At 41.7% G+C, this 15,365-nt stretch overlaps 1 protein-coding gene across 3 annotated transcripts in view; it reads left to right on the forward strand.

Moving 5' to 3' along the window:
• The window catches only part of LOC125458698 (gamma-aminobutyric acid receptor subunit beta-4-like), a 169,273-nt gene that overhangs the window by 80,063 nt on the left and 73,845 nt on the right, over window positions 1-15,365 (forward strand). The window contains exon 4 of one of the 3 annotated variants that reach the window (XM_048544172.1): window positions 11,587-11,743. The exons of the other annotated variants lie outside the window; for them this stretch is intronic. The gene's annotated coding sequence lies outside the window, so the exon portion shown is untranslated. The remainder of the gene's footprint in view (window positions 1-11,586; window positions 11,744-15,365) is intronic. 3 annotated transcript variants of the gene reach the window in all.

Raw genomic sequence — 15,365 nt, forward strand, 5'->3', positions numbered from 1 at the left:
CCAGCAACTTTGTTTTTGTTCCCTCAGGACTTCCCCAACTCAGAGTCATTTCCTTATGGCTTCTTCTTGATTACACTTTCATAGATTCATACAGTGTGGAAAAGGCTCTAAAGCCCATCGAGTCTGCACCGACATTACTACCACTAAAAGTGCGCTAATCCCAGTCTCCTGCACTTGGCCCATATCCTTGAATGTTACAATATTTGAAGTACTCATCAAAATATTTTTAAAGGCTGTACAATTTCTAGCCTCCACTACCTTCCCAGCTAGTGTATTCCAGATTCATGTTATCTGCTGAGTGAAAAACCATTTTCCCCCAAATTCCTCTGAATCTCCTACCTCTTATCCAAAAACTACGCTCTCTCCTAAATGGCCCCTCAACAGATGCTCTCCATTCATTCTGTCAATACCCCTTATCGTTTTTTAATAATGTCCATACCCGCCCCATTCAGTCTTCTCTGCTCGAAAGAAAACAATCCAAACCTATCTAGTCTCTCCCTATTGGTCAATTTCTCCATCCCAGGCTATATTCTGGTGAACATCCTCGCTACCCCCTCAAGTGCTATCACATTCTTTCTGTAGTGAGTTGACTAGGACTGCACACAGTACTCTGGTTGTGGCCTGACCAACACTCTGTACAACCCCAACATTATCTCCTTGCTCTTATACTCTATGCCATAACTGATGAAAGCAAGCGTCCCATATGCCTTCTTAACTATCCTATTCCCGTGCTTTGCTGACTTCAGGGATCCGTGAATAATTAGCCCAAATTCACGAAGGAAGTGGAATCTTTACAAAGGAGGTGGAATCTCTGGTCAAGAGGAAGAAGAACGCTTATGTTAGGATGAGATGTGAAGGCTCAGTTAGGGCACTTGAGGGCTACGAGGTAGCCAGGAAAGACCTAAAGAGAGAGCTCAGAAGAGCCAGGAGGAGATATGAGAAGTTGTTGGCGGATAGGATCAGGGTAAACCCTAAGGCTTTCTATAGGTATTTAAGGAATAAAAGAACGACGAAAGTAAGATTAGGGCCAATCAAGGGTAGTAGTGGGAAATTGTGTGTGGAGTCAGAGGAGATAGGGGAAGAAATAATGAATATTTTTCGACAGTATTCACTCGAGAAAACGACAATGTTGTCGAGGAGAATTCTGAGATACAGGCTATTAGACTATGTGGGATTAAAGTTCACAAGGAAGTGGTATTAGAAATCCTACAGAGTGTGAAGATAGATAAGTTCCCTGGGCCGGATGGGATTTATCCTAGGATCCTCGGGGAAGTCAGGGAGGAGATTGCCGAGCCTTTGGCCTTGATCTTTAACTCATTATTGTCTACAGGAATAGTGCCAGATGACTGGAGGATAGCAAATGTGGTTCCCTGTTCAAGAAGGGGAGTAGAGACAACCCTGGTAATTATAGACCAGTGAGCCTTACCTCAGTTGTTGGTAAAGTGTTGGAAAAGGTTATAAGAGGTAGGATTTATAATCATCTAGAAAAGAATAATTTGATTAGGGATAATCAGCACGGTTTTGTGAAGGGTAGGTCGTGCCTCACAAACCTTATTGAGTTCTTTGAGAAGGTGACCAAACAGGTAGATGAGAGTAAACCGGTTGATATGGTGTATATGGATTTCAGCAAGGCGTTCGATAAGGTTCCCCACAGTAGGCTATTGTACAAAATGCGGAGGAATGGGATTATGGGAGACATAGCAGTTTGGATCAGAAATTGGCTTGTGAAAGAAGACAGAGGGTGGTAGTTGATGGGAAATCTTCATGCCGGAAACCAGTTACTAGTGGTGTACCACAAGGGTAGGTTTTGGGTCCACTGCTTTTATAAATGACCTGGATGAGGGCGTAGAAGGATGGGTTAGTAAATTTGCAGACGACACTAAGGTCAGTGGGGTTGTGGATAGTGACGAAGGATAAGTTGTAGAGCTGGGCTGAGAGGTGGCAAATGGAGTTTAATGCAGACAAGTGTGAGGTGATGCACTTTGGTAGGAGTAACCGGAAGGCAAATTACTGGGCTAATGGTAAGATTCTTCGTAGTGTAGATGAGCAGAGAGATCTCGGTGTCCATGTACACAGATCCTTGAAAGCTGCCACCCAGGTTGATAGGGCTGTTAAGAAGGCATACAGTGTTTTAGCTTTTATTAATAGAGGGATCGAGTTCCAGAACCAAGAGGTTATGCTGCAGCTGCACAAAACTCTGGTGCGGCCACACTTGGAGTATTGCGTACAGTTCTGGTCACCACGTTAAAAGAAGGATGTGGAAGCTTTGGAAAGGGTGCAGAGGAGATTTACTAGGATGTTGCCTGGTATAGAGGGAAGGTCTTACGAGGAAAGTCTGAGGGACTTGAGGCTGTTTTCGTTAGAGAGAAGAAGGCTGAGAGATGACTTAATTGAGACATATAAAATAATCAGAGGGTTAGATAGGGTGGATAGGGAGAGCCTTTTTCCTAGGATGGTGTCGGCGAGCACGAGTGGGCATAGCTTTAAATTGAGGGATGAAAAATATAGGACAGATGTCAGAGGTAGTTTCTTTACTCAGACAGTAGTAAGGAAATGGAATGCGTTGCCTGCAATGGTAGTAGATTCACCAACTTTAAGTACATTGAAGTCATCTTGGACAAGCATATAGACGTACATGGAATAGTGTAGGTTAGATGGGCTTGAGATCAGTATGACAGGTCGGCACAACATCGAGGGCCGAAGGGCCTGTACTGTGCTGTAATGTTCTATGTTCTATTCCTCTGGTTTCTCCAAGTGAGCCATTGCCCTGCCGTTCATTCACTATGCCCTCATCTTGGCCTTCTTCCAAAATGTATCACCTTGCACCTATCAGAGTTAAGTACCATCTGCCATTGGTCTGCCCATCTGACCAATCCATCTGTACCTTCCTCCAACCTAGAACTATCTGCTTCACTATTAACCATTCTGCCAATCTCAGTGTCATCTGTACAGCTGCGAGGATCCATTCCCATACAACTACAAGCATCTGTGTGCTTATCAGCACTAGCATCTGCACATTCATGTTTCGGCATTCATATCCATCCTGGTGCCAGATCCTGTACCTTTCCCAACACCAGCAGCTGAACTCATATTGGGACCAGCATCTGTACTGTTACAGTCCAGATGGTGAGAGACCATTGTTTTCTTTTTCCACTCCACATGGGTCACAACAAATACTAATTTTAACCAGATTGGTGATATTGCCAATTATCTGTCTCAGATTGCATCAGACTCAGTATTAAGAATAAGCTGGGTTTTTTAAGTCAACAACAAATAATTGGTTTTTTCTCAAAATGTTAATCTTTGCATCTTTGTTTAAATTTGTAACAAACAGCTTGACTGTGCACACATCCTCAAAACAAATGGATTAGTAACTAAGGATTGTCTAAAATGGTGTTCTGGTTATGAAGTTATTCTGCACACAAACAGTCTTTCAGAAACAGTTGTAACTCACTGAATTCCCTTTGCTGGAGACAGCAGAGTCAATTAGAACATAGAACATGGAAAAGTACAGCACAGTACAGGCCCTTTGGCCCATGAAATTGTGCCGTGGAATAATCCTAATCCAAAAATAAAATAACCTAACCTACATTCCCCTCAATTCACTGCTCTCCGTGTGCATGTCCAGCAGTCGCTTAAATGTCATGAATGACTCCGCTTCCACGATTAACACTGGTAAACTATTCCATGCGCTCACAACTCTCTGGGTGTAGAACATCCCTCTGACGTCTCCTCTATACCTTCCTCCTAACACCTTAAAACTATCACCCCTCGTGGCAGTCAATCCTGCCCTGGGGAAAAGTCTCTGGCTATCGACTCTATCCATGCCTCTCATTACCTTGTACACCTATTCTATGAAAACCCTCTTCAGAGCTTCTCCCCAAGTAGTAAAGATGACTTTCAGTGTCTTTTGCACACTTTTGTACTTTTGAACTGAGAGGGAGAATACAATTGACCTGAGAAGCAACATCCCAATACTCTCTTTCTCTGTTTAACATGTGTCAGGAAAGTATGATCCCACCCACAAACTAGCTCATGAAAACTCTCCCTGACAGCCCTCTCGTCTATATGATTCCATATGAGGTCCCTGCTGTCTACAGGTGATGTTGTATCAAGACTTCATTCCACAAAAAAGTATCCTTTATTCACAGTTTGATATGTATTTATAATGGGACCATATAATCCTTTAAAACAGCTTTTGAATCACAATTGTTTGTAACAGTACCAGCATAACTCACAGTACGCAGAACCTTGGATTGGCTGCATGCACGTTGCCGAACAGGTTACAGTAAACGTTAGTTATTTGTATTACCTACAATGAAGACTGACGTAAAGTACCTGTTCAATTCATGTGCTCATCACTTCACTTTCCATTATCAACTCTCCAAACTCACTTTCTTTCAGATCAATCCTTATTTGTTAACTCCTTTTTTTAATGGAAAATCTTTGTAGAAATGCTTATTATCTGCTTTAACACTTCAGCATAACTTTCAATGTAACTCTAATCTTACAACGCTGATTTTTTTAAAGCATTCTTTGTTGGTTTTTATATATCTCTGACATGCCACGTATCTTTGCACAATTATATGCACCTTACTGCACGGTGGCAAAATATAACAATAACATTAACTACGTAGGGTCAGAACCCTCTCTTAAGGGGAAAGGAGCTGAATAATGGGCAGCACATCAACTGCATTAACTCTTTCTGTCCATGTTTGGACTGTGCATTGAGAGAGAGAGAGAGAGAGAGGTTTTAAGGGAAATGAAAATGTGTGGCGCTGCTCTTAGCATTGCTGCAGGTAGGCAGGTGTCCTGAGAGAATGAGTAGTCAGTACAGAGGGCATGCAAAGTTAGTGGTGTCAGGGGTTTGGATGGATGAGAGCGAATGGGGAAGATGTTGAAGGAATTATGATAGTGGTAGAGGATGAGCTTTAGTGGGAGGTGGGTACAGTGGCAGAGATAGAGTGAGGTATCAGAGAGAATGTGGTGACAGATACACTGTTGAAGTGGAGGAGGACATTGATCTTCTTTCTATAGCTTCAGGCATTTCTGCAGATGGATTAGATTGCATTGACTTTGACGGCACCCTTGGACCACGCTGGTACAGTCTAGTGTTATAGTCTCCACTGCTGGTCCTGGGAGTAAGAGGACGGTCTGCCTCTATCCCACCCTATCTAGAAGGATCCTGCAAAGCAGCGCACCAATTTTCCACTGCCTTTCACATCTGGTGCAAATGTCAGTAAACATGCAGGGAAATTTGCAGCTGACAGTACTTGTCCAGCTACACCATAGGCTTTTAAAAATGGCACAGGTGCCAGGGATTCTGGCCAATTTAAGGCTATGCACTTATGTTTTCTGGGAACGGTGCATGGTAAGAAAGGGCCAGAATCAGAGGTCAAATACACAATAGGGTCATGATGGGTAATTAATGAAGTAAATTGATTAAGACAGAGAGACAACTCAGTAGGTCTCACAGCAACAAGACTTCCAAAGAACCCAACACAACATATCCAAAAAAACACAAAGTTCCTTGGTTACAGCATCAGATTGAGTCATTTGGGGGTGGCACGGTGGCTCAGTGATTAGCATTGCAGCCTCACAGCGCCAGGGACCTGGTTCAATTCTAGCCTCGGGTAACTGTTCATGCGGAGTTTACACATTCTCCCCACGTCTGCTTGGGTTTGCTCCAGTTTCCTTCCACAGTCCAAAGATATGCAGGCTAGGTGGATCGGCCATGCTAAATTGTTCAGGGTGTGTGTGTTATAGGGGGATGGGTTTGGGTGGGATGCTCCAAGGGGCAGTGTGGACTTGTTGGGCCAAATGGCCTGTTTCCATACTGTAGGGAATCTAATCTAATATTAACATTACTTCATACAACATTCTTCTTCTACTCCACCATGCTTCCCCCTCCACAACCCTTTCTTCCTATAGTTAATGTTTTATTACAAATTACCACAACCCGTCTCCGCTCAGGACTCTGACTTCACAAATTTTATCTGAGTTGAAAGATTATTAGGCTGATAAAGCTTGAGGGTTGTTGACCTTCATTCTGATCTCGGTCTTGAGTGATCTGTGCACTATTTCTTTGCTGGGACCTCTGCAGTGGATGTCATTCCTGCTTGACCTGGGAGTTGATTCATTACCTTTCCCAGCGAACCTTCTATAAACGGAATTTCCTGTGTTGAACTCTTCCCTGCTGACTAAAGTAATTGACACATAGCCTATGCTGCAGTGTTACAATTACTTTCTTTGTGACAGATTCTTGGATTTCTGGACCTGGTAATAGTTTTGTTTTGGACAGAAAGCTTTTTTCTCCAGCAGTCTGGATGCTGAGACTGAGCAGTTTCTTGTTTTGATCATTTCTCAAATCTGCAAACATTGGTCAGGCTCACATGAGGTTTCATTTTATACATGCAAATCTTTGCTCTCAATCTGATATATCTGAGTTGAAGGTTTTAAGTCTCTCTATTTTAACCTGCTGATTAGGTTGGGTGTATTAGCTCATCCTCTGTGAATAATCCATTTCCTCATCCTCCATTATGTTACTTGAGAACTGTTTTTCGCTCAACATTATCTCTGACACCAGTACTGATCATTTTGATCTGTATGACAAATGATTATAAGTGTTCTTCAGTGATGCTGGAAACAAAAAGCATTTCGATCACATCACATTCTGTGATTTCCTTCTGCTAGCAGTTTAATACAATTCACTCATTAATACAAGCAATATTAAGTGTAAATCAATATTGGTAACCTTGATAGATTCTGTCTGGCTCTGCCATGACTCAAAGAAGTCTCATCTATACAGACTTTAACTTTGAAGAACACAGGAACAGGAGTAGACCATTCAGCTGCTCATGCTTGATCTGCCATTCAATAGGATCATGGCTGATCTATGGTCTAGCTCCATATATCTTCCTTTGGTCCATATCTTTGCTTAGCAAACTCTCACTCTCAGATTTAAAATTAAGAACTGATTCAGCATCCACTGCCATTTGTGGAAGGGTGGTTCAAAATATTTGCCACCCTTGGTACAGTGGCTCAGTGGTTAGCACTACTACCTCACAGTGCCAGGGACCTGGTTTCAGTCCCACCCTTAGGCGACTGTGTGGAGTTTGCACATTCTCCCCATGTCTGCGTGGATTTCCTGGGTGCTCTGGTTTCCTCCTACAGTCCAAAGATGTGCAGGCTAGGTGGATTGGCCATGCTAAAATTTCCCATTGAATTCAGGGATGTGTAAATTAGGGGGTTGGCGTCTGGCTGGGATGCTCTGAGAGTCAGTGTAGACTTGTTGGCTGAAGGACCTTTTTCCACACTGTAGGGATTCTATTTTATTCTATTCTATAACATCCCTCCTGAACAGTCTGGCATCAATTCTTCATGCCCCTAATTTTAGAATCCCCAACCAGTGGAAATAGTTTATTTTTATTTGCCATTTTCTCCTGTTAAGATCTTGGAGACCTTGATTTGATCACCTCTTAATCTTGTAGGAGAAAACAGGCTTAATTTGTATAATCTCTACTCGTAGCCTAATCCCTGAAGACCAGGTATCATTCTTATAATCCTGTGACGTACTCCCTCCAAGGTCAACATATCCTTCCGAGATGCTGTGCTCAGATCTGCTCACGGTACTCCAAGTGGAGTCTGTCTCGAGTTGTATAACTGCAGCATAAATTCTGCATCCTTGTACTCGTCTTCTAGATATAAAGGCCAGTGCTCCATTAGCCTTCTTGAATAGTTTCTGCACCTATTTGTGACATTTTAAGGATCTAAACATCTGAATCGCTAAGTCTCTTTGGATATCCACTGTATTTAACAACATACCAACTATATAGTACCCTATGGATAACCTCACAATTGCTTACATTGAACTCCACCTGCCACATTTTTGCCAATTTACAGAGTCTATCAACATTTCTGTGCAAGTTTATGTTTTCATCTATATTGATAGCACTGTCACCTAACTGTATCATCTGCAAACTCAATTTTATGACTGTCTATGCTGTCATCCAAATTGTTAATAAATAATATGAATAATTGAAGCCCTGAAATCGGTCCTTGTGGGACAACACTGGTCACATCCTGCCACTCTGTTCTTCAGCCATTGTATTTTGATGTTATATAATAGTGACACTCATGCCTGTGTCAAGGTGAAATTAATGGGATGCCCAGTGCTACAACTGGCATTGGAAGGGAAGAATGTTTAAACATGCCTAAACAGAAGAAGACACTAATGGCATACCAATAATACTAAATATTCAAAGGGCAAAAGGAGGAGTGAAAATAAATACAATAATTATCACTAGAAATAGTGTGAAATAAAATAATGGAGCTAAAGAATAATAACTCCCCTGGAACTGATGAGATGCCTCCTGGGATATTAAAAGAAATAGCTACAGTGATAGTGAATACAGTAGCAGTAATCTTTCAAGAATCTTTAGATTCTGAAAGGTCCTCCAGGACTGGAAAACTACTAAGTTTGTAGATGACACAAAAGTTAGGTTGGAAGGCATGACACAAAGCTGGTGAGGATGACATGAAGTGTCTACAAAGAAATATAGTCTGGTTAAGTGAGTGGCAAAAATTTGGAATAGAATGTGGGAAAATATGAGGTCAAAACCTCTGACAGCACAAATACAGGAGATTAATTTTATTTATATGGAGAAATATTGCATAAAACCACAGCATAGAGGGATGTAAGAGTCATCATGCATAAGTAAAAGAAGCTAGTATTCAAGTTCAGTAAGTAATAGAGAAGACAAATGAAATGTTAGATTTTACATCAAAGGGAACAGAGCATAGAAACAGGAATATCTTATTCAAACTAAGTAAATAACTATTCAGACCACAATTAGAATACAGTGTACAGTTCTGGGCCCCTTAGCTAAAGGGAGATATACTGGCAGTGGAGGCAATCCAGAGAAAGTTCACTCAGCTGATTGCAGGTGTGGAGGTACTGTGTTCTGAGGACCAGTCAATTAGTTTTGGGCTCTGTCTCATCGAAGTTAAGAAGAATGAAATCTATTCAATTCTTAGGAGTTTGACAGTGTTAATGTAAAAAAGGTTGTTTCCCCTTCTGAGCATATCTTGGATCAGGGGCATAATTTTAGACTAAAGAATTGCTCATTTAAGTCAGAGATGAAGAGGAATCACAGAGGGCGGTGAAATTGTTAAATTCTTTACCAGACTAATTCAGGCAGGGTCACTCAGCATATTCAAGACTGAGGTAGATTTGTAGTTGGTAAAGGAATCAGAGGTTATGGAAAAAAGGCAGCAAAGCAGAGTTGAGGATTATCAGATCATTGAATAACCCAGCAGACTTGACGGGCTGAATGGCTTACTTCTCCTCCTATGTCTTATGATCTTACCATTACAGTTTAGATTTACAGGATTTGTGAGGTAGTTGCAATATCATGAAACTATATCTTTATCTGTTCCTAGGTGCTTCAACCAAGCTAGAATTTCAGGAGAGATAACTACGCCTTTAGTGCAAGATTTGGAAGACTTTTTCTTCCCCTTCTAGCTCCACAGATTTTTGAAAGAAAATAAAACCATAAAGGGTTTATAGAGAACCATCAGTAGAGTGACCTAGAGTCTTTCAGATTTCGCGTTCCTTTGTTACGGCTGTGTACTGCCTATGCGGCTTTGTTGTTCTAAGGTGCTGGTTCAAAAGCCCTCAGTGTTTCTCCTGGGTCAGGTATGCAGACATGGAGGTAAGCCCAACTCCATAAACCTGATCTTTAAAAATGACCACATGCAGTTTCCATCAAGTCTTTAAAACTTTATCAAAACTAGCTTTGGCTTCTCTGGTATTTTGGAGATTTATAATGTCATCTGCTATAGGACCTATGGCATCTAACAGTTTTTTTACGTGTTGAGCTTCAAATTTAGTATTTAGTTACGGAGTAATTCTCTACTTTAAGAATTATCTTCTTTGTGATGGCAATCCTGTGTTTTGCTTGTTCCATCTTTGACGTACAATCTTCTTGGGAAGATGATTCTATTGGCTATATTACTTCTCGTTCTGTTTCTTCTTGATGTAATTATTTCTTCTTGTTCCATTATAATTGTTTTAAACGTATAACCAATTGCATGGAATCTGATGTCTTCATGTTTGTATTCTTACATTAAATCAATGCTGTTTAAATGCTGTCATAAAGTTTCTCCAGATTTTCTAAGAGCAATTTTGTTTTATTTTGTTTACAGTTTTTAAATATGAATTATGACAATACTGTGTGAAATCTTTCTAATAAAGCTTAAAATCAATTAATTAGCAAAACCGCACTGTGCTACTTCTTTCAAGCTTCAATTTTTATTAAATGGCAATGTTGTATCTCTGTACTATTTGCTGGTTTCTTTCTGCTTTCTGAGGTTCTCACCTTCAACAGCCACTTGGATGTTTCCCACTTCTCAGGCCTCTGATAGTTATAATTATGCCTAATTAGTCAATATTAATTCTAATCATTGCTATATCCAATAAACAATATGTTATGAACTAAGAAAAGACCTTCTATTTATTAAGATTCTCTCGTGGTTTATCTTTGCCACTGATAATTCGACAGGCCCTTTCACTCAGCCTAGCAAGGAGGATTAATTGCAATGAACTATACCAGACCCTGCCATGATCCATCAGTGATTCATATCCAGTGCCTCAATATGACATGGTGATCAGCAGTGGGCACCTTTGCTGAAAGTAACGACAGTAGAGAGAAAACATTTAACTCAGGAGAATAAAAGACAAAGACAAAAAACAATTGAAGAACATTACTACTTTAAGAGATCATGCACAGTTAGTTAGTAGCAAAAATACATAAACCAATCAACAGTGCTCATGGGCGAAAGCGCCACTCCAGAAGAAAATCTTCACCTCAGAGTTAGTAACAGGCACAAGGAGAACAGTGTGGGCTAGGACGAGAATGAAAGCTAGCCAAAATATGCAAAATTACAGTAGGATTGGACAGAATAGATAAGAAGAATCTGTTCTAATTGGTGGAAGATTTAAAAACAAGAGGGCAATGATTTAAAGAAATTGACAAGCCAATGACAAGGAGCAAAACTTTTTCCATGCGATGAGTGATTCAGGTCTGAAATGGACTGCTTGAGATTTGGGGGGAGGGGAGCAGAGTGAATTTGACGCTTTAATGAGGGAATTGGATTATTATCTGAGGGGGAAAGTTTTTGCAGTGCTTATAATGGAAGGAGCAATGAGCAGGGAGTGGGGTTAGGTGATGCATTCTTACAAAGAGACAGCATGAATACACTGGACCAAACTCTTTCTTCTGCTATTGATTCTTTGAATTGATGGAGAATGTCCAACATACAACAAGTGCAGGATTGTTGTTCCAAACAGTTGGTGCAGACTGAATGGTCTCCTCCTGGGGTGTACTGTGCAATGACTGCAGACAGGAAATATCAAACCCACACTGTCTGGTTGTGTCCCACACTGTGTTGTTTGCCACGAGTTAGCACCAAAGAGTTCAATGTGAAAGAGTGGATGTTGTAACAAGAGTTGTGAGAGTTAGAAGCATTGTGGCATGAGGTGTGGGAACTAATGTTGTGATGGATCTGAAGTCCTTTCTCTTACAGGAAGTTGGTTCACTCACTGAAAGACAAAGGACAATGGTGATCATCTCCTGTCCTGCGGGGTTCAGCAGAATCATCAGACCCGACCTGGGGCTCATGGACCTGTTTAAATGAGAGAGACTTGCTTTCATAGACAACTGGGGAAAAGTACAGCAGCAAGGTAAGCACTTTAGGAGGGCTGGCCTCCATCTTAAATCTCAGGCTGCACAGATGTTGGCCGAGGATTTTGACATAATCTCAAACAAGTGTTTGAACTCTTGAGGCAAGTGGTAGAAGTGATAAACTGGAATCATTTTAATAGATCAGGTCAGATTAATAGACTGGTCAGGGTTGGGGACAGACACTGCAAAGGAATGGCACGCTTAGTCAGGGAACTGGCTCAAAGCATTTCTGGGCTGATGAAAGAGACAAATGTTGAGGACTGAGTGTGTCTGCACCTTTGACAGGTCAGGATGTAGGTCGTCACTGAGATATGGTTGCATTTCAATAATGGTTTTAAAGTCTCATCACAGGTATGATAGAACAGGAGTGAGGAGTGTATGCCTCATTTACTGGGCACAATCTAACATGACTGAGCATCTGTTCATCCAAGCTGATGCCTGTCAGATGGTTTTTCCAGTTTTTATTCCAGAAAAGAAAGAAATCTTTGCATTTCCGCAGCATTTGCGATGACCTCACAAAGTAGGTCACAGCCAGTGAATGTACCTGTTGACGTGTGCTCACTATAATTATAACTGCACAGCAAGCAGCCACAAACAGAAATGTGATCATAAAGTTTTCTGTTGTTGTTTTCGGTATGATGGTTACCCAAGACATTGGGAAGATCTCCCCTGCATTGCAACTGGTGACATGGGGTCTTCTAACACCCGCTGGAGAGGGCAGATGGGACTTCAGTTTAACACTTCATCCAAGAGCGATCTTATATGGCACTGCTCCCTCTGTACTGACCTTCTGACTGTGCAGTGATCCCAACTGACATCACTATGGGACTATTAAAATTGGCTAAGCAGAGAGGCTTGGAGAATCGTGTGGAATCGAGTGATGGCTTTCTTGATGCTGAGATTGACAAGTCACATTTTCCAGCCAAGTCCCAAACATCGAGATGAGATTAATGCTCGTGAACAGCAAGTGACCTCTTATCAAGGATTATTGCTCATTATTACCCTTATTACTTCCTCACCTCACCTGACAGACATGAAAGCTCCTATTCTACACCAGCAAGATAGAAACTAGATGCTAAGAATTCTCGACATGGAAGTCTTAGTGTCTATCTGGTGTCTATTGCCACTTGCTTCTCCGGATCACTATCTTGGAAACTAGGCATTACCATTTCACAGCACACTCTGTGGGCAGTGGGATGTTGTCTGTCTGGCACATGCCAGCCTCACCACATCATCATGGTGCATTTCCAATACACTTACAGTACGTTTCGGCATTTTATTGCTGCAATTTGCAGTACACTAGCAGCTATCATTTGAATACTACTGCAATAAGTATGCAAAAGCACACAGTCTTCACCAGACTGCTCACATGTTCACTTCACACACTCACTTTCCACCTACCAGGATGCTGACAGCATCCCACCCTTGTATTACCTTGTGTTTCAGTGCTTCGTCCCCTGTGCCAAACCTTACAAACTCATAGTACTTCTGTCTTGCTTTTCAGACAGAAAGCCAGGCAGTTAGTCATATTTGTCAGCAGTCACCAGTCAGTGGAGTGAACATGTTGCTATATGGTACTGTGCTATGTCAATTTCACATCGGCACCATGTGCCAGCAATTTATTCAACAAATACACTACATGAGAAGGATAGCCTGAAATTACAGGAGGGTATACACAGGCTGATTGATTGATAGCAATTGGAATTCAATGCAGATAAATGCTAGATGATAGCATTGGGCAGGACAAACAAGGCAATGGAAATACATGAATGTGGGACTCTAGGAAGCACCAAGGATCTGAGGGACTTTGAATGTAGGTATACAAGGGTGCGTTAAGGTATCAAGGCAGGTGAATAAAGTTGTCAAGGAGGCATATGGGATGCCTGCCATTATTAGATATGAAGCTGGAAAAGCATAGCAGGCCAAACAGCATCCAAAAAGCAGGAAAGTCAACATTTCAGCCCCAAACATTGACTTTCCTGCTCTTCGGATGCTGTTTGACCTGCTGTGCTTCTCCAGCTTCACCTCTGTTGACTCTGGCTGCCAGCTTCTGCAGTCCTTACTGTCTCCAACTTGCCATTATTAGTCAAGGCAATGAGTTTATGAGCAGGGAGGTTAAGGTGGAATTGTGTAAAATGTTGGGTTGACGACAAATGGAGTAACGCAATGCAGTTCTGGAATCCACATTATAGGAGGGATGAGACAGCACTGAAAAGGGTGCAGAGAAGATTTACCAGGATGCTGCTTGAACTGGAGAGTTTAAAAGTTATGAAGAGAGATTGGATAGATTGGGATTGTTTTCATTAAAGCAGAAGAGACTGAACACAGAACATAGAACAGAGAACAATACAGCGCAGAACAGGCCCTTTGGCCCTTGATGTTGCACTGACCTGTGAAATAATCTAAGCCTATCCCCCTACACTATCCCAACATCATCCATATGCTTATCCAAGGACTGTTTAAATGCCCCTAATGTGGCTGAGTACATTGTCAGGCAGGGTATTCCACGCTATTACCACTCTCTGAGTAAAGAACCTGCCTCTGACATCTGTCTTAAATCTATCACCCCTAAATTTGTAGCTATGCCCCCTTGTACAAGCCGACATCATAATCCTCGGAAAAAGACGCTCACTGTCCACCCTATCTAATCCTCTGATCATCTTGATTGTCTGTATTAAATCCCCTCTTAGCCGCCTTCTCTCCAATGAGAACAGACCCAAGTCCCTTAGCCATTCCTCATAAGATGTTCGCTCCAGGCCAGGCAACATCCTGGTAAATCTCCTCTGCACCTTTTCCAATGCTTCCACATCTTTCCTGTAATGGGCCAACCAGAACTGTATGCAATATTCCAAGTGAGGCTGCATTAGCGTTTTGTACAGTTGCAGCATGACATCACAGCTCCGGAACTCAATCCCTCTCCCAATAAAACATAACACACCATATGCCTTCTTAACAGCACCATCAATCTGGGTGGCAACTTTCAGGGATCGATGTACATGGACACCAAGATCCCTCTGCACATCCACACTACCAAGAATCTTTCCATAGACCAAATATTCTGCCTTCCTATTATTCTTTCCAAAGTGAATCACCTCACATTTATCTGCATTGAACTCCATTTGCCACCTTTCACCCCAATTCTGCAGTTTATCCAAGTCTCCCTGCAACCTACAACATTCTTCCACACTGTCCACCACTCCACCGACTTTAGTGTCATCTGCAAACTTATTAACCCATCCACCTATGGCTGCGTCCATGTCATTTACAAAAATGACAAACAGCAGTGGTCCCAAAACAGATCGTTGTGGCACACCACTAGTAACCAGACTCCAGGCTGAATATTTTCCATCAGCCACCGCTCATTGCCTTCTTACAGAAAGCCAGTTTCTAATCCAAACTGCTAAATCTCCCTCAATCCCATGCCTCTGCATTTTCTCCAATACCTACCATGTGGAACCTTATCAAAGGCTTTGCTGAAGTCCTTGTACACCATGTCAACTTCCCTACCCTCATCCACATTCTTGGTCATCTTCTCAAAATACTTAACGAGGTTTGTGAGACATGAACTTGATGAATCCATGTTGACTATCTCCAATCAAATTGTTGCTTGCTAGACAGTTA

The sequence above is a fragment of the Stegostoma tigrinum genome, chromosome 15, assembly GCF_030684315.1.
Source record: "Stegostoma tigrinum isolate sSteTig4 chromosome 15, sSteTig4.hap1, whole genome shotgun sequence".
NCBI classification, from domain to species: domain Eukaryota; kingdom Metazoa; phylum Chordata; class Chondrichthyes; order Orectolobiformes; family Stegostomatidae; genus Stegostoma; species Stegostoma tigrinum.